This window comes from Gracilinanus agilis, chromosome 5, assembly GCF_016433145.1.
Source record: "Gracilinanus agilis isolate LMUSP501 chromosome 5, AgileGrace, whole genome shotgun sequence".
NCBI classification, from domain to species: Eukaryota; Metazoa; Chordata; class Mammalia; order Didelphimorphia; family Didelphidae; genus Gracilinanus; species Gracilinanus agilis.
The window spans coordinates 153,490,761-153,507,544 of NC_058134.1; the positions used below are offsets into that span (position 1 = coordinate 153,490,761).

Genomic DNA, 16,784 nt, shown 5'->3' on the forward strand with positions numbered 1-16,784 from the left:
CTATTCTGTGAAATTCAAATATTTGTCTCCTAAGTGTCTCTTCTGCTGCTCTGAGAGTTGTGCCCCCTTCCCCACATTGTCCTCTGCCTCTTCTAGAACCATACAAAGACTTTTGCCTGAAACAAATGTTGGGATTAGAACTTGGAAAGGGATCTGATATAACTGAATCACTCAATATATCTTTCTTGCCTCGAATTCCTTTATCTGCTCTGCTTTTCTTCCTGCATTCTTTTCTTCTTTCAAGTAAATTGACTTCCATCTCTTGAATCAGTCCTCTCCTGTCTCTTGAGATTACTGAAGCAAGGAATTAATTTACATCTCACCCTCTATCTACTGCCATTTCCACCTCACCCCTTTACCTAAATTAACCCCCTTATATTTCCATGCCCTTCTGGAGGATTCTTTGTAACCTTTAGCAGCTTTTATGTCTGAAAACTGTCATTTTCCCCCAGTGAAAGCTTAAATTAGAGAAATGATCTCTTTCTCTCCCTCAGCTACATTTTTTAAAACTCTTTCTTCTCCTTTATACTTGATGCTCTACATTGTATCCCTCACAGGCCTTTTGCAGCTCCTGAATTACCTTTTTTTTTCTTTTAAAGGAAAGAGCAATCTGTGCTTTGCTTAATTCACTTATTGCTACATGTCATGTATGTCCCTTGGGTGAATGGTAATTTTCCTCTGAACACTTGCCATTTCCTCCCCATATCTTTTCTTACCTCATCCCATTGGATTCCATCCAGCAGTTCTTTAGAATTTTTTTCAGAACTTGTACAAGCCGAGATGCAGAGTCCTTGATTTCCTTCCTCCCACCAGCCCTTTGTGACTTCCCTTACAAAATAGCATCTGTTTGTTAGTATTTACATTCTATTTTTTTTCTTATCGAAAGATAAAAAAAATGGTAGCCCAGTTAGCTTGAAAATGAGAGTCTGTCTCCAGTACTTCTACTTTTTGTAATTTAATTTATATGAATTACAGGAATCAAGACTTGGATAAACAGAATGGAGAAATAAACCAGCACTGCCATGTGAACACTCATTATCAGTTCAGTAAAGAAGAGAATCATTTCAATAAAAAAAAAAAAAGAAATCCAACGCTGGTTTTCTACAGGGGCAATGCTTTGTTTATATAACAACTGGTGGGTTACGCATTATATACACAGAAGATGAGCCATTAAAAAACTAGTCTTTCACGGACTTGCTCAGGTCAAATCCCTTATTTTCAGTTATCGAAGCTATTCCTTGTATTCAACAGATTGTCACAAAGTTGGCTGGGGGTACGTTTGCCTCTTCCGTTGCTGGCCTTAAAGTAGAAGGGGAAGAGAGGGAAGGTTTCAATTCTTCTTTGCAATCTAATTTCATGCCAATCTGAATTGGGGTAACACCCTCTGGAATGAACTTTGCTTGCACTCTTTCTCACACTCTTCTTCCCTTATGCCCAGTCCCCACTATGAGGAAGACAAGAAGATGGTCTGTATTCCTTTCTTCTTTCTACTTGGAGCTCTTCTCAGAAACTTTATCTTGCAGAAGCCATCTACTCGTCCATCTCCTCTATTCTTTTGTATTATTTCTGATCTGTCCATCTTATCTTTTTTTTTCTGAGGGACACTCACCATGGAAACCCGTATTTTTGCCAGCTAGCTGTGAAATGAAGTAGCTTTAGAGACCATAACATTTGTTAACATCATATTTCTTTCCATACCAAAGGGTGCTAGCCTTCAAAACACCATGTAATTTTGGGCTTTAACTTAAATGCCCCAAGCCTATTCCAAAATGATAGCTTTTTCCCACCAATATTATTACTTAGCAATGATGTGCTACCATCAGACTCTGACAGTGATAATCAATTATATAATGAATGTAGAGCAATAGAGCTTTGATAAAGTATTTCTGCTTCTCTGTAATAATCTTTGCAAGAAGGTTTTATGTGGGAACAAGCCCTAATTTTTAAAAGTTGCATTACTAGTTTAAGTAAGCTAATAATTTTTTGAAGGGAAAATACATACAGTGAAACTCATAAGCTTCTTTGTATTATAGCAATTTATATTTTTCTGCAGTTTCATTCTATGAAGGAAGGAAAAGGCACCCTCTCTCTGGGCTCTCTTTTTTTGCCTGGTCTTGAACTCACCTTTTGTGCTTTCCTCTATATAGAACCATCATAACAAACTGGGAACCAGATCATTAGCAAGTGGGTCATTCCTTTAAGTGTAGAAAGATTTACTCCATAGAAACTATAGGAAAATGTTTTATGGTGGCTTTAAGGTCTCACACAAATGCCAGTGAATATCTTTTATTTTATGAGTTAAGAGTCCTTGATTTTTGTTGTTCAGGCATATCCAACTATTAGTGACCCCACTTTGAGTTTTCTTAGAAAAATATTGGAGTGGTTTGTCATTTCCTGTAAAATTCCACTTTACAGATGAGGAAAATGAGGCAAAAAGGATTATGTGACTTGTCCAGTGTGTCTGAGGTCCGATCTGAACTCATAAATTGGAGTCTTCCTAATTCCAGATCCAGAGCCACTGGTTGACCTAGCTGCCAGAGTCCTTGATGAATAACTCCTTATTTTCTAGCTAATCTCTTTTATTCCTCCTATAACAGCTGAAGCAAAGAAAATAGTCAAAATACCATGTATACGGCACTCTTTGGCTTGCTAAGCACTTTATATATGCCACCTCATTTGACCCTCACAGCAACCTTGGGATGTAATAAGTGTTACTATTACCACCATTTTACAGTAAAGGAAATTGAGGCAAACAGATGTTAAATTACTTGTCTGGGGTCACACAGCTAATTTTTGGATGAGTCTTGCAGGAGCTGCTTCAGTCAAGGCTATTCCTATGCTGAAAAATCTCATGAAGAGTCTCTTGGACTGATCCACATTAAAAGTAGGGAAGGAGAAAAAGCCTTCTGCCCTTTGAGGAAACTCATTTGGTTTGTAATGAGTACTTCAGTCAGTGGTTGCAGTACGCTTTATTGTCAATGTCAAAGAAACACTAACAATATTCTACTTAATTTTCTTTCAATTTATTCTGTTTTGCTATCTGGAATATTTCCCCTTATTTGTGAGAAAATTAGAGTTGAGAGGATTTTTACTGCACTATAGACTTGATTAAAGTGCCTTCCCCTCAATTGACTGCTGCCATATAAACAAAGAAAGAGTACCTGGATAGGGGAGACTAGTTTCTTGCAGTACTGTAATTAGTATAATAGATTTTGAATGGATTCTTTACTTTCCTTCAAAAGGAGCATAGATCTTAAAGTGGAAGGAAGCTCAGAAGTCATCTAGTGCAGCCCCCTTATTTTAGCAATAAGGAAAGTGAGGGCCAGGGAAACTGAACAGCATGCCCCCAGGTCATGTAGCTGATGAACATCTGATGCAAGATTAGAACCCTTGTCTTCCTGAGACCAGTACTAAACTAGGCTGCCTCTCAAAAACATCAGAAAAAGAAAAACCAAGCAAATAATCCCTAATACAATGACCTTTTTAAACTCTATAGTCGTTTTTCAGTTGTTTTAGTCATGTCTGACTCTTCATGACTCTATTTTGCAGTTTTCTTAGTAAAGATACTGGAGTGGTTTGCCATTTGCATCTTTAGCTCATTTTGCAGATAAGAAGACAGAGACGAAAAGGCTTAAGTGACTTGCCCAGGGTCACACTACTAGTGTCTGAGACCAGATTTGAACTCAGGTCTTCCTGACTCTAGGTCCAGCACTCTATCCACTTAGCCACTTTTAATTCTTCAGAGTAGAGAGGAACTCAACTTTGTGAGTTCAGATCTGGCCTCAGACACTTACTGAACAAGTCACAAAACCCTGTTTTGCCTCAATTTCTTCATTTGTAAAATAAGCTAGAGAAGGAAATGACAAACCACTCCAATATCTTTGCCAAGAAAACCCAAAATGGGGTCACAAGGAGTCAGATATGACTGAACAACAACAATAAAAATCAAGGACTCTAACTTGTGTGATAAAATATTGGCTACAGAGGGAATACCATAACCATATGTGTGTTATAAAGGTCACTAGAGCCTCTTCTTGTCAAGGTTGGGGGTGATATTAACCTTTCCCCTTTTCTATATCACAATCTCTGCCCACACCTCATTGACAGTGATGATATGATGATATATGATGCCAATTGACTGGCACTATATCCACTGTGCCATCTAGCTGACTCATTTAAAGATATAGATATCCAATTATTCATTTATCAAATATTTCTAAGTGGTAAGTTCATAAAAGTGTCTCTGGGGGATAAAATACAGTGCTTTCCTTATAGACATTATATAACCTAGTAGGGAGAGATGACATTTATATATATATATACATATATATATATATATATGAATAATCAGAACCATAACTAGGCAGAGGTACTTGGGAGTTTTCCCCATTTGTGGACTTTTGGCGACCTGCTTCCTCATCACAGTGGTCTAGATACTATAAACCTTGGGTCTCAAACTCCCCTGGAAGAATTTTAGCAACTGGACAATGAACATGGAGGTGGAAGCGATGGGTTGCCTCCTCCTTCTGAAGTTGGATTATCCTCTATCCTACTAATACTTTCCTCTTCCAGCCTATTCTTTGTGCTTCCTCCATGATCCTCCCTATTCCCTGCCCCATTCTTTAAACATGTAAAAATTTCTAGTTTAACCTCTGACAATAGTTATAGTACAAGGTTAAATGTGTAAGTATANTCTATCTATCTATCTATCTATCTATCTATCTATCTATCTATCTATCTATCTATCTATCTGTCAATCTATTTATCTGCCTGTCTATTGATCTATCTATTTATCTGTCTGTCTCTCTGTCTATCTAATCTCTATCTTCATCTATCTGTTTCTCTTTCTGTCTGTTTATCTATCTGTTTCTGTCTGTCTGTCTATCTGATTTGGCACTTAGGTGTTGCGTCTTTCATCTGCTTCCATCTCACATTTTCCTCCTCATCAGTTCTATGATGAGATTGATTACTTTTGAACAGGGAAGGTTCATTAAGTGAAACTCCTCTCTATTACTGGGGTAAGAAACAATCTGTAAACTTCACATAGTAGGGGAAAATATTCTTAATAAGATTTTTCTACCATAAAATTGTATTAAAGTTTCCCAAAGTCAAATGGATATTACAAGAAAATTACAGAAATCAAAATCTAGACAATCTTGGGATCTGAACGACAGTCAATGGACTTCCAAATACAGCACCAGAAACTTAATTGAGCTGTAGAAAGCAATCCTGGTGCATTGTTTTGGCATGGTTGGGAGGGTTAATAGCTCCCATACATAAAGGCAGAGAAACTTTCATTCCAAACCACTAGAGAGAAATTTGTGCTCCTTCTGTTCTGGAAGGCCCTCAGTTAAGAATAATGTATCTGACCAATAATAACCATGTACACCCAAGCCAGTTCTGATTCTCCCCTCAGGCATTAGTCACTGACCATGTCTTTCCTCTCTATACATATTTAAAATACATTTAAAATAAACTGACTTGGGAAATACTTGCCTGCTTTAGAAGGCTAAAAAAAAAATTCCGTGTGAATTAAATTTAGGCCTGAATTAAAACTGTTGCAAATTAAAATTAGTGGCAAAGCACATGACATAATCAAATACATACATCAGCCCATTAGTTGAGGATAAAAATAAACATGCAAATACATATTCAAGCAAAAAAGTGGAATTGCAGAATGGTGGAGGGAGAATCCTGTACTGTTTCCTTTTAGTCTGCAAGTAATCTGCCTTTTCTGTGAGAGCTGTTCTCACACAGCTCTCCCTAAAACTCTCCAAATACTCCTTCTTAGAGGTGAAATATTCACCCTATAGCATAACTTTTTGATCTCGTCCATATTTATATCCATATCTAACTAGATCCACCTATCTAGATATGTGTATATATGTCATTATTTATTATATGTTGTCCTATATATGCCATTATTATTCATTAATCTTGTGAGACCTTTGGGCTCAGATGGCTTTGGGACAAGCACTAGGAATATGCATCAAGGACACTGGATTACTACTTGCATTGCCCCTAAAGATAGGAATGGCCATTTTGTTTTCTTTTGGTCTGGACCAGAGATTTCATCAGTGTGGGGAACTTCCAGTGTGGAAACTCTTTCCATGGATTATGCAATAAGTAATCTTTAACTTGTGATTGTTCAAAATTGCCTGGAACACTGAGAGTTTATGTGGTTAAACAAACACATATTAGGCACAGTCAGAACAATTTGAATTCAGGTCTTGCTTCACTCTATGTGAAAACTGCCTATTCAGGTCCCTTCATGACCATTTGCCAATTAAGGAATGGCTTGATTTTTTGTAAATTTGACTTAGTTCCTCATATATTTGGAAAATTAGAGAGCTTTGTTATAAAAATGTTTTCCCAGTTTATTGCTTTCCTTCTAATTTTGGTTGCATTTTTTGGTACAAAACATTTTTAATTTGATATAATCATAATCATTCATTTTACATTTTGTTGTTCTCTGTCTCTTGCTTGATCTTAAATTCCTTCCTCTCCCACAGATCTGACAGGTATACTATTCTTCTTCCTCACTCTAAAGAGAACCTTCTCTCCACCATGCCTTAGTGGCTCTCAGGAATGATGGTTCCAGAAGGGAATTAAATCTTTTATAATCCCTGAAAGGACAAAATACTAGCCTAGAACTGGAAAGGATCTCAGAGGTTACCTCATCTAACTCCTCATGTTACAGATAAAGAAACTGAGGCTGAAGGAGATGACATTACTTGCCCAAGGTTCTCTAACTCAAGAGTCAGGATTATTTCACCTGTTCTATGTTGCCTCTCAACCATGAACCCTTCTTAGCTGGAGTAATCCATTATCTGTAGTTTATCTGCTCTCCCACTTATAAAAGGTTTGACCTTGGGCAATTTCTCTGAGTCTGCTCAAGCTTGTAGAGTTTACAGCCCATTGATAGACTCTAGAATGAACAAGGACTATTATAGTTGCTATTTTTTAAAGATACTAATGCCTAATTATATTGACAATGATACCAGGTCCAAAGAGAACAGCAAGAGCAGTAGGAATACAGTAGTGTGGAAAATACAAGTTATATGCTCAAGATGGGACTTGTACTTTCCTTGATGGCAAAGCTAGATCAAATTGGGCATTCCTGAACATGCCCAAGAAACATCTATCTACTACCAGTGGTCCTGGGGATGCTGTATCTCATGTAGGATCATCAAAGCTATCTTTTTAAGGCATTACTGAAATCACAAGGAAATTTAATAAAGTGACAAAGTAAGTAATGCATCAGACTATGACAAAGGTGGTTTTAATACAAGATAGCTTTTCCTGTGAGCAAGAGATCTGAGAAGGTGGTCACAAAGGGGTAAAATGAATGACATGACTTCAAACAATATATAAAACAAATAAAAATAAAATCACTAGTGCTGTATGACAGTCATATCTATATTTCCTACAAAAGGGTAGACTGAATCATAAACCGAGTTAAACTACCAAATGCTAAGCTGTTTAATAATGTACTAAACATAATCAGTGATTAGAAAATGAGAAGATCCCATTATGATTATCTTGCCCAATCCCTACATCTTATAGATGAGGAAAATGAGACCAAGAGATTTAACATGCTTGGGAAGCTTCAACTTTTTAGTGGAAAAGCAAGTCCCAAGATTCTAACTCCCTGTTCAGCTTTTAAAGCCCCCTTTTATCCCCTTTATTTCTACTCTTTTGTTTTCCTTCACTTTATTCCCTTCTTTCTTTGTTCTTTAGGACCCAGTGACCCTGACCTTTCTGCTATTCCATTTCCAACTTTGCGTTTCCACTGGCTGTCCCTCATACCTGGAACTCTCTCCCTCCTCTCAGAATCTTTGCATCTTGGCTCCTTTCAAATCCTAGGGAAAAAGTCTTTCGTCATCCTCCTTAATGCTAGTGACTTCTCTCTGAGATTATCTCAAATTAGCCTGCATAGACCTGAGTCGTATGGAATTGTTTACATGCTGTCTCCCTCATCAGACTGTAAAGTCCTTAAGGAGAGGGACTGGTTGTGTCTTTCTTAGTATTAGCAGCACATAGCAGAGTGCCCAGGACATATTAAGTGCTTCATAAATGCTCTTTTATGTGACATTCTACTCTTAATTCAAGGCTTTCTCTACTACATCACACTTACTGCCTTTGAATTGTAGACTGGAAGAATGCAAAATGACAATCAGTTGATTTGAAATGTATTTTCCTTCTATTAATTAACAACAAGCTTACAAATGGTCATGTTCTTGCTTAAGAGTGAATAGGAATGAGGCAAGGCAGCCAAGTGGCTCAGAGATTAGAGATCCAGACCTAGAGACAAGAGGTCCTGGGTTCAAAGCTGGTCTCAGACAATTTCTAGCTGTGTGACCTTGGGCAAATCACTTATCCCCCACTGTCTAGCCCTTACTGCTCTTCTGCCTCAGGATTAATACACGGTATTGATTCTAAGATAGAAGGTGAGGGTTTTTATAAAAAAAAAAAAAGAATAAGAAGGAGGTAGGTAGGTGCCTTAGTAGAGAGAACCAGGCCTGGAAACAGGGGGTCCTGGGTTCAAAGCTGGCCTCAGCTTTGTTTGTTGGCTGTGTTTCTTAAACAAAGAATAAATGGGAATTTTTGAAATGTGAGAACAGTCTAGTTCTGGCCTGGAAGTCCTGAATCCTTGATGTATTCACAGAGTACTGCAATGGCAATAGGACTGTAACTAAGAATCATCATGCCCAGAATAGTTTGGAAATGGTCATCCATTATCTGGAGACTTAAAAAAATAAAATTAATTGGAGACACTAAGACTCTATGGATGGAAAACCGGACCTCAAACTTCCTAGCTGTATGATTCTGGGCAGGTCATTTTTTCCCTATCTCTTACTGTTCTTATGCCTTGGAACTAATACCCAGTGTTGATTCTAGGATAAAAGATAATGGTACAAAAAATTAATAAAACAATTTTTTAAAAAAGGAATCCAAATATAAATATCTCACCCACAATACTTATGTATATACTGTAGTACTTTCAATTCTAAGTTAAATAATAACCGTGTTTAACATCTGGGTAGCACATTATAATTTCAAGGTTTCTATAAAAAATAATTGGTTAATTGACATTACTTTTCTGGGATAGAGGCAATAATTATCATCCATAGTTCACAAAGGAGTTATGCTGTGCTAAAAACAAAACAAAATTCAACTTGTCCAAAACAATATTATATGCTAAAGGTACAATTAAATTTTCAACTCAAGAGCTGACTCTAAATCTTAAGCATAGCTTCTATGGGCATTGGCTTATTAATTCGACTAATATTTTAGTCTTTTAATTTATTTCTTTTTACTGTCATATCTTGGGCAAGTCACTTAACTTCTTCAGGCTTCAGTTTTCTCATATATAAAATGATAGGATTGAGTTAACTGGTCCCTGAGACCTCTTCTAGCATTTGAGCTTTGATTCTTTGATTTTCATGAGCTCTTGCCTGAATCTATTTCAAAAGTTCCCTAAGTGGACCACCAAACTCCTAATATCTTTACTCTTCCTAAAACAAAAACGCCTGGTGACTTTTTCTTAAGAATCTCTGGGGGTTCCCTATTGCCTCAAGGATAAAATATAAGCTATGTGCTTAGCCTTGAAAGCCCTTGTTAATTTTGACTCTTCAGTCTACTTTTCCAGATATTACATGTTATTCTCTTTCAGGCATTCTCCATGACTGGAGAGCACTCTAGATCTGAGAATCCTTACTCTCCTTAATGGCTCAACTCACATACTATTTCCCAAGGGAAGTTTTTTATCCAAAGACTCTAGAATTCTGGTTCTCCTCAATTCATCTTAAATTGACTTACAGTTTGACTTAGTTGCATTCCTAAGTAAAATTGAGGCAGTAATTGCTTTAGCACAGACCACAATCTCTTCTACAAACTAGGTGCTTAAAAAATCTTGATTTAGTTCAGTTTAATTGCCTTGATGGGTAAGACTCTGATGTTGGGAAAGATCAAAGGCAAAAAGAGAAGGGAAAGGCAGAGGATGAGATGGACAGACTCTGGAAGCGAGTGGTGGATAGAAGGGCCTAGTGTATTATTGTCAACGGGGTCTTGAAGAGTTGGATATGGCTGAATAACTGAACAACAATTGTGAGGCAATTTGTTAAACATTATTGAGACGAAAATATATGTGTGGCAAAATTCCTCACTTTACAGAATTTGTAATTTAGCCTCATGATAAATGGGAACTCCCCCCCCCCAATCTGTCTTAGAAAACAAAAAGGGAGGTAGGCTGGTGTTTTAGGTTAAATAATATGAAAAACACATTGGAGATACAGTATCTATCTTCTGGTTGAAGAATGGTTATTGATATTTTCATGGTTTAAGCAAAACAAAGTAATAGAATAAACAATGCTTGTTAAAAATGAGTAATAGAATGGTCAAAAGAAATGAACAGGCACTTCTCAGAGGAGGAAATTAAAACTACCTCATCACATGAAAAAATACTTCAAATCACGATTGATTAAAGAAAAGCAAATTAAAACAATCCTGAGATACCTCTTGATACCTATCAAGTTGGCTAATATGACCAAAAAGGAAAATGAAAAGTATTGGAGGGGATGTGGGAAAATTGGGACACCCTTGGTGAGCTGTGAACTGAAACAACCATTCTGGAGAGCAAGGGTCATAAAACTATGTATATCCTTTGACCCAGCAAAACCACTACTAAGTCTGTGTCCCAAAGAGATCAGAGATAAGAGAAAAGGATCTACTTGTACAAAAATATTTTTAGCAGCTCTTTTTTGTTGTGGCAAAAGTTTGAAATCGAAGGAGATGTCCATCAATTTCAGAAAGGCAGAAGGAGTTGTGGCATATGGTTGTAATGAAATAAAATTGTGCCATAAGAAATGATGAAAAGGAAGAGTTTGGAAAAACCTGGAAAGACTTATATGAACTGATGCAAAGTGAAGTGAGCAGAACCAGGAGAACAATGTTTATGGCAGCAGAAATAATGATTTACTGTGAAGGACTAAACTATTATTAGCAAAGCAAGTTTCCAAGATATCCACAAGGGACTCATGATGAAAAAATATTTTCCACAGCTAAAGAAAGAAGTGGTGGAATGTGAATGCAGACCAAAGTATGCTGTCTACCACTTAATTTCCATCATAAGTTTTTTTTAATTGTATGTGCAATATATGTCTTCTGTCATAGGATGAGCAAGATGGAAATATGTCTTTTTTAGAGAGCTACTAGAATTTATTGAGTCATGGAGGAATAGGGTCAGATTTCAGGAAAATCATTTTTGTAGCTGTATGAGGAAGAAATTGAAGCAAGGAGTCTTACTTTCAAATCTATATATTTAGCCTTAGCCTTTCTCCTCAATTCCAACCCTGTACCATCAATGACTTGTGAGACATCTTCGCCAAGACATTCTGCAATTCTGCTACCATCTTAAATCTACATGTTCAAAATGAAACCCATCAATCTTCTTCTCAATCCTGGTTCTCCTTCCAAACTTTCCTATATCTATTGAAGGTATCAATCACACTCCTATTTTAGCTCAATAATATGATGGAAATAAGTATTGCAGCTTTTTGCCACCTAGCTGGGGAAAGGGAGGGAAGGAGAGAATCTGTATCATAAAATGACTGAAAGCAATTATCAAAAACTGTTTCTACATGTAATGGGAAAAATTGAGTACTAGAAGTAATACAGGTTGCTACTTTTTCTAGGTAAAAGTTGAATTGGGAAATAGTTGTCTTGCTGCTGTGTCCTCATAAGTTTGGTTTCATAAATATACATACATGCTTGCATGCATGTGAGTAGATATGGAACCAATACACAAATGTGAACATGTGTGTTACACTTATGTGTGCATGTTATATATGTGTGTATATCTATCTTTATGCATATATAATACAGCTAGGTGGTACGTAGATATAGTGTCTGGTATAGCATCAGGAAACTTTATTTCCTGAGTTCAAATTCAGCTTTAGACACTTATTAGCTGTGTGATCCTGGGCAAGTCACTTAACTTCTGCTTGCCTTGGAGGCAGCTAGGCTAGGTAGCTCAGTGTATGGAGTGCTGGGACTAGAATCAAAATAACATCCTTCTGATTTCAAATCTGACCTTAGACACATACTAGCTATGTTACTCTGGACAAGTCATTTAACTCTTTGTCCTCAGTTTACTCATCTGTAAAATGAATTGGAGAAAGGTCAAGCCACTCCAGTACCTTTGCAAGAAAAACTCCAAATGGGATCATGAAGAGTCAGACACAACTGGACAACAACTACGTGTATATATGTACGTCTCTCGGGATAGATATAGTGCTATGACAAGGGTAAGGTGATCTGGGATTCCACCCAGCCTCTGATATTTAGAAAGCTCTGGCAGAACTTGCAGCTCCTCAGAAATGTAGGAAAAAGCAGAGCTTCCTATTCAGGAAGGAGGTCATGACAGCCCATTTTCCCCTCACTCCACCATCTTCCCCTGCCTCTTGCTCCTCAATTGCAGTGTCCCAAAAAGGCACCTCCAGGTGGCCCAGGATGCTCCTTCACCTTTTGTACTACTTGCCCTGAATGTAAAACTTGCTTGCTACTGTTCTATAAATATAAAATGTAAGTTTGATATGTTCTTTTATTTATATAGTCCTTTATGATTACTAAAGCACTTAAAAAAACCCTTACCTTCTGTCTTGGAGCCAATACTAAGTATTGGCTCCAAGGCAGAAGAGTGGTAAGGGTAGGCAATGGGAGTCAAGTGACTTGCCCAGGGTCACACAGCTGGGAAGTGTCTGAGGCCAGATTTGAACTCAGGACCTGGCTCTCAATCTACTGAACTACCCAGCTGCCCCCTACTAAAGACTTTTACATTCAATGAATGTTGTTATTTTATCTTCACAATAATTTTTTGAGGGAGGCAATGTAGGTATTAATTTCTTTATTTTACTATGAGGAAGAAGAACCTCAAAATGGTCAATGACTTGCCTAAGGTCATATAGCTAGTAAAAGACCAAATTAAGCTGACACAGACTACTATTTCCTTCAGGTCAGCGCTTAATTTTCCTGGAAAAGCCTCAAGGAAATTGGCTAAAATTTCTTTTGAGCCATAACATTAGGTGAAAATCGACATTCTTTTTTCCACTTACCACAAATTACTAAATGTTAGCACTTAAGCTAATCTATTACATTCTGAAAAAAATTAAATTACAGTATAAGAATTTAGACAAAATGATCATGCATGAATAAAAATTTCAATTAGACCTTCATTATGCTGCAATTAACTCTGCATTCAAATGCTAACATTAGTGAGGCCAGAGGTTTTCCTATTTCGCACTTATAAAAACAATTGCAAAAACCCTGATTCTTCCTTTTGTTCATCTTTGTATGAGAAAGCTCCTAAGAAATTCAATTAAAACTTGGGCAAGGTTAAGTTCACTAATAAAATACATAACCTTTAAAAAGTACATACTATAATATAAGGTTGTCCATGATGGACACAGTATTTTAGATTGTTAACTCGACTGCTATTTACTGTATCCTACTGCAAGCGGGGTGGGGGGCATATATGCTGCCTTCAGTGCCTGCCTGAATAATATTTGCATTCTCTTGCTTGCTTCTTGATGTGAGATGTGCTACATGAACACTCTGACTTTTTTTTGCCTTTTCTTTTGATGCTTTTGATAGGCCGTAATTATAATTTTGAATATCACATTCTTTCCACAAAGCATGAGCTCAAGTGTGACCAAAAAAAGGCTTACAGTCAATCATGGAATGCTACTATTCTGTTTCCCAGGATTGCTAAAGTTGTTAGAAGCTGAGCATCTGGTCCATGGAAGCTCATTTCGTAAAAAAAAGGCAGGAGGAGAAAGAAATGGAGGAAGGTAAAAACTCCCAACTTTGAGTAATGTCAGAATAAAGAACATCAAATTTGACACGTCTGCTAGGCAAGTGCTTAAGCTATTCTGGACCTCAGCTTCCTCGCCCGGATATTTTGACCCTGGGCAAGTCACAACCCACCTTGCTTAGCCCTTACTCTTCTGCTTTGGAAACAATATACACTATTGATTCTAAGATAGGAGGAAAGGATTTTTTTTAAGATAGATTATTGTTTTGGAATTATTATTAGATAAGTTGATTGCTTAGGCTGAAACCATTGATTTAATAGTAAGAGATAGTCCTGTTATTAGTTGATTGTTGAATAACTGAATATAGTTAACTCTAGTATGTGGCAATAATGATAAAAATCCAAGTTATGATCTAACCAACCTGAAGTTTACTTTAGTTAAATTCTCTTCCAATTTTGCTTACTATGCCTCTGAGGCAATTGATCACACTGTCAGGTAACTGGTAGTGTTCACTAGCTGTTTGTCTCTGCTTAGGTCTCTTTTTTCCAGTTTCTCTGTAAATACAACTCATTCCTGGGTCTATACTGATTCCAGTACAACGTAAGGAGCCTAGACAGATTGGGTCAAAGAATCTTGTGTTCCATGTAGGAAATCTGCCAATATGGAACCAAAAAACCATCCAGAGGGTATATTACAAGCATCCTCAGAATAGAAAGCCCTACCTAGGGTCATTCCCTAGTCTTCCTAATCAAATTCAATGTAAAGGCAGTGAGCAAATGAGTAATGTTAAATGAGAATCTGACACAAATTTGTAGATATGTGAGTGTAGGTGGGACATGTGCTTCTGGATATGCTCTTTATTTATTTATTATTAAATTTTATTTAAGTGTTTTTCCGTGGTTACATGATTCATGTTTTTTCCTTCCCATTTTCCCTCCCCTCTCCCAGAGCCAACAAACAATTCCACTGGATTATACATGTATGATCACTCAATACCTATTTTCGTATTATACATTTTTGTAATAGAGTCATCTTTTAAAAACCAAACCCTCAAATCCTATGCCCATGCAAACAAGTGATAAATCAAATGATTTCCTTCTCCATTTCTATCCAAACAGATCTTTCTCTCTATGTGGATAGCGTTCTTTCTTTCTCATAAGTCCCTTGGGATTGTCCTGGATCATTGCATTGCTATTAGTAGCAAATTACATATCATTGTCCCACAGTGTTTCAATCTCTGTGTACAATGTTCTCCTGGTTCTGCTCACTTCACTCCACATCAGTTCAGGGAGGTCTTTCCAGCTCGTATGGAAATCAAGCAGCTTATTGCTCCTTATTTCACAGTAGTATTCCATCACCATCATATGCCACAATTTGTTTAGTCATTCTCCAACTGAGGGGCACCCCAGCATTTTCCAATTCTTTTGCCACCACAAAGAGTGTGGCTATGAATATTTTTGTACAAACATTTTTAAGTTATCTCTTTGGGGTACAAAGTAGTAGCATTGCTAAATCAAAGGGTATGTATTCTTTTAAAGCCTTTGGGCATAATTTCTGGATATGTTTTTTAAAATTAATATATGACTCCTAAACTTCACATACACAAATCAAATTAATCCAGATGATACCAATTAAATGCTTTGGAAAGTTTTCATTTAGCTTGTGGAACCATTGCTTTCTATTTGCTTTAATCCATCAGTGTGCTCTAAATGTATTTTTGTTATGTTACAATGATGTGTCTTAAGCTCTCTTGAAGGGCTGAGAGCAGAGCATCATGTGGAAAACACAAACCACCACTGCCTGAATTCTTTTTCTGATTCTGAGTGGGGGGTGGGGGAAGTAAATTTAGGAAGCTTGAGGTCTCAAAGAACTGATCTGGAGTGCAAGGAAGGCTATCTTTTGGCCTTTGATTGGATGAGCAGAAAATATACACAGGAAATATTTTGGAAAAATAAAAGTATGCAAAGTTACTGTGTGTTTTGAGGTTTTCATAGAAAAAAGTATAGAGAAAAGTATTCAATTTGAACAACACTGGTAAAACACATGCTATGTACTGGTCAATGTAATAAGCACTGGAAGTAGAAAGATGAAAAACAAGCATGATTTCTGCCTTCAAGGAGTTTATTATGTAATATAGGGGGAAGAGAAATATATAGCAATAGTAAAATGAATGATTAAGTGACTAATAGAAATCAATAAAATAGCATGAAGGGATTTATAAAGGAGACTTCTAGTTGGGGGTTCAGGGAAGGCTTTGTGAAGGGGGCAGCATTTGAGCTGACCCTGAAGGAAGAGGTAAATTTCAATATGTAGAGTTTGAGGGAATATCTTTCCTAAGACACTTTATACAAATATCCTAAAGTGGGAGAAAAGAGAATGGAATCAGAAATCACTGAAAAAACATCAGTGTGACTAAACCACAGAATAACAGAAGGAGAATATTGTGAGTTAAAGTTAAAAAGATACATTGGAGTTGATGATATCCAAATCTAAAAAACAGTTTGAGTTAATTTGAAAAATGCATACTCTATTGAATCTAAACTAAGCTTGGTTCAAATATTGATTGGGACCTAAAGTGAGTGCAAGATGGATAGCCATTCCTAGATGTTTATATTTCTCTAAATTTTGCTCAGAATAGTTTTAGTTTTACAGTGGGTACAAATCTATGATCAATTTATTTGTGGTTGAGAGTTTTATAACTTATAATAAAAATATTTGAATTCAAACATGGTCCAGTGGAAAAGGTTATTAATTTCCAATCCAGTTAACCACAGATTGAACGTTTAGCTGTTCAGATCATGAATCCATTATCCAAGTGTACTGGCTGTTCAGGGAAGATGAGTAACTCTGGCAAGCTTTTTTTTTAGGGCTGTTTCTTTCCTTTGGTGTCCACCTGCCACCCAAGTCTCACTTGTGGCTCCAAGAAGCTGTAGCAAACAAAATAGCCAGGAAACATAATAGCCAGGAAAA

General features: G+C 36.9%; 1 protein-coding gene and 1 pseudogene across 1 annotated transcript in view; both read right to left on the reverse strand.

Annotated features, from left to right (window-relative positions):
* LHFPL3 (LHFPL tetraspan subfamily member 3) overlaps nucleotides 1–16,784 on the reverse strand; it is a 475,589-nt gene that overhangs the window by 25,979 nt on the left and 432,826 nt on the right. The gene's annotated exons all lie outside the window — the stretch shown is intronic.
* On the reverse strand, nucleotides 3,967–4,081 carry LOC123250825 (annotated as a pseudogene).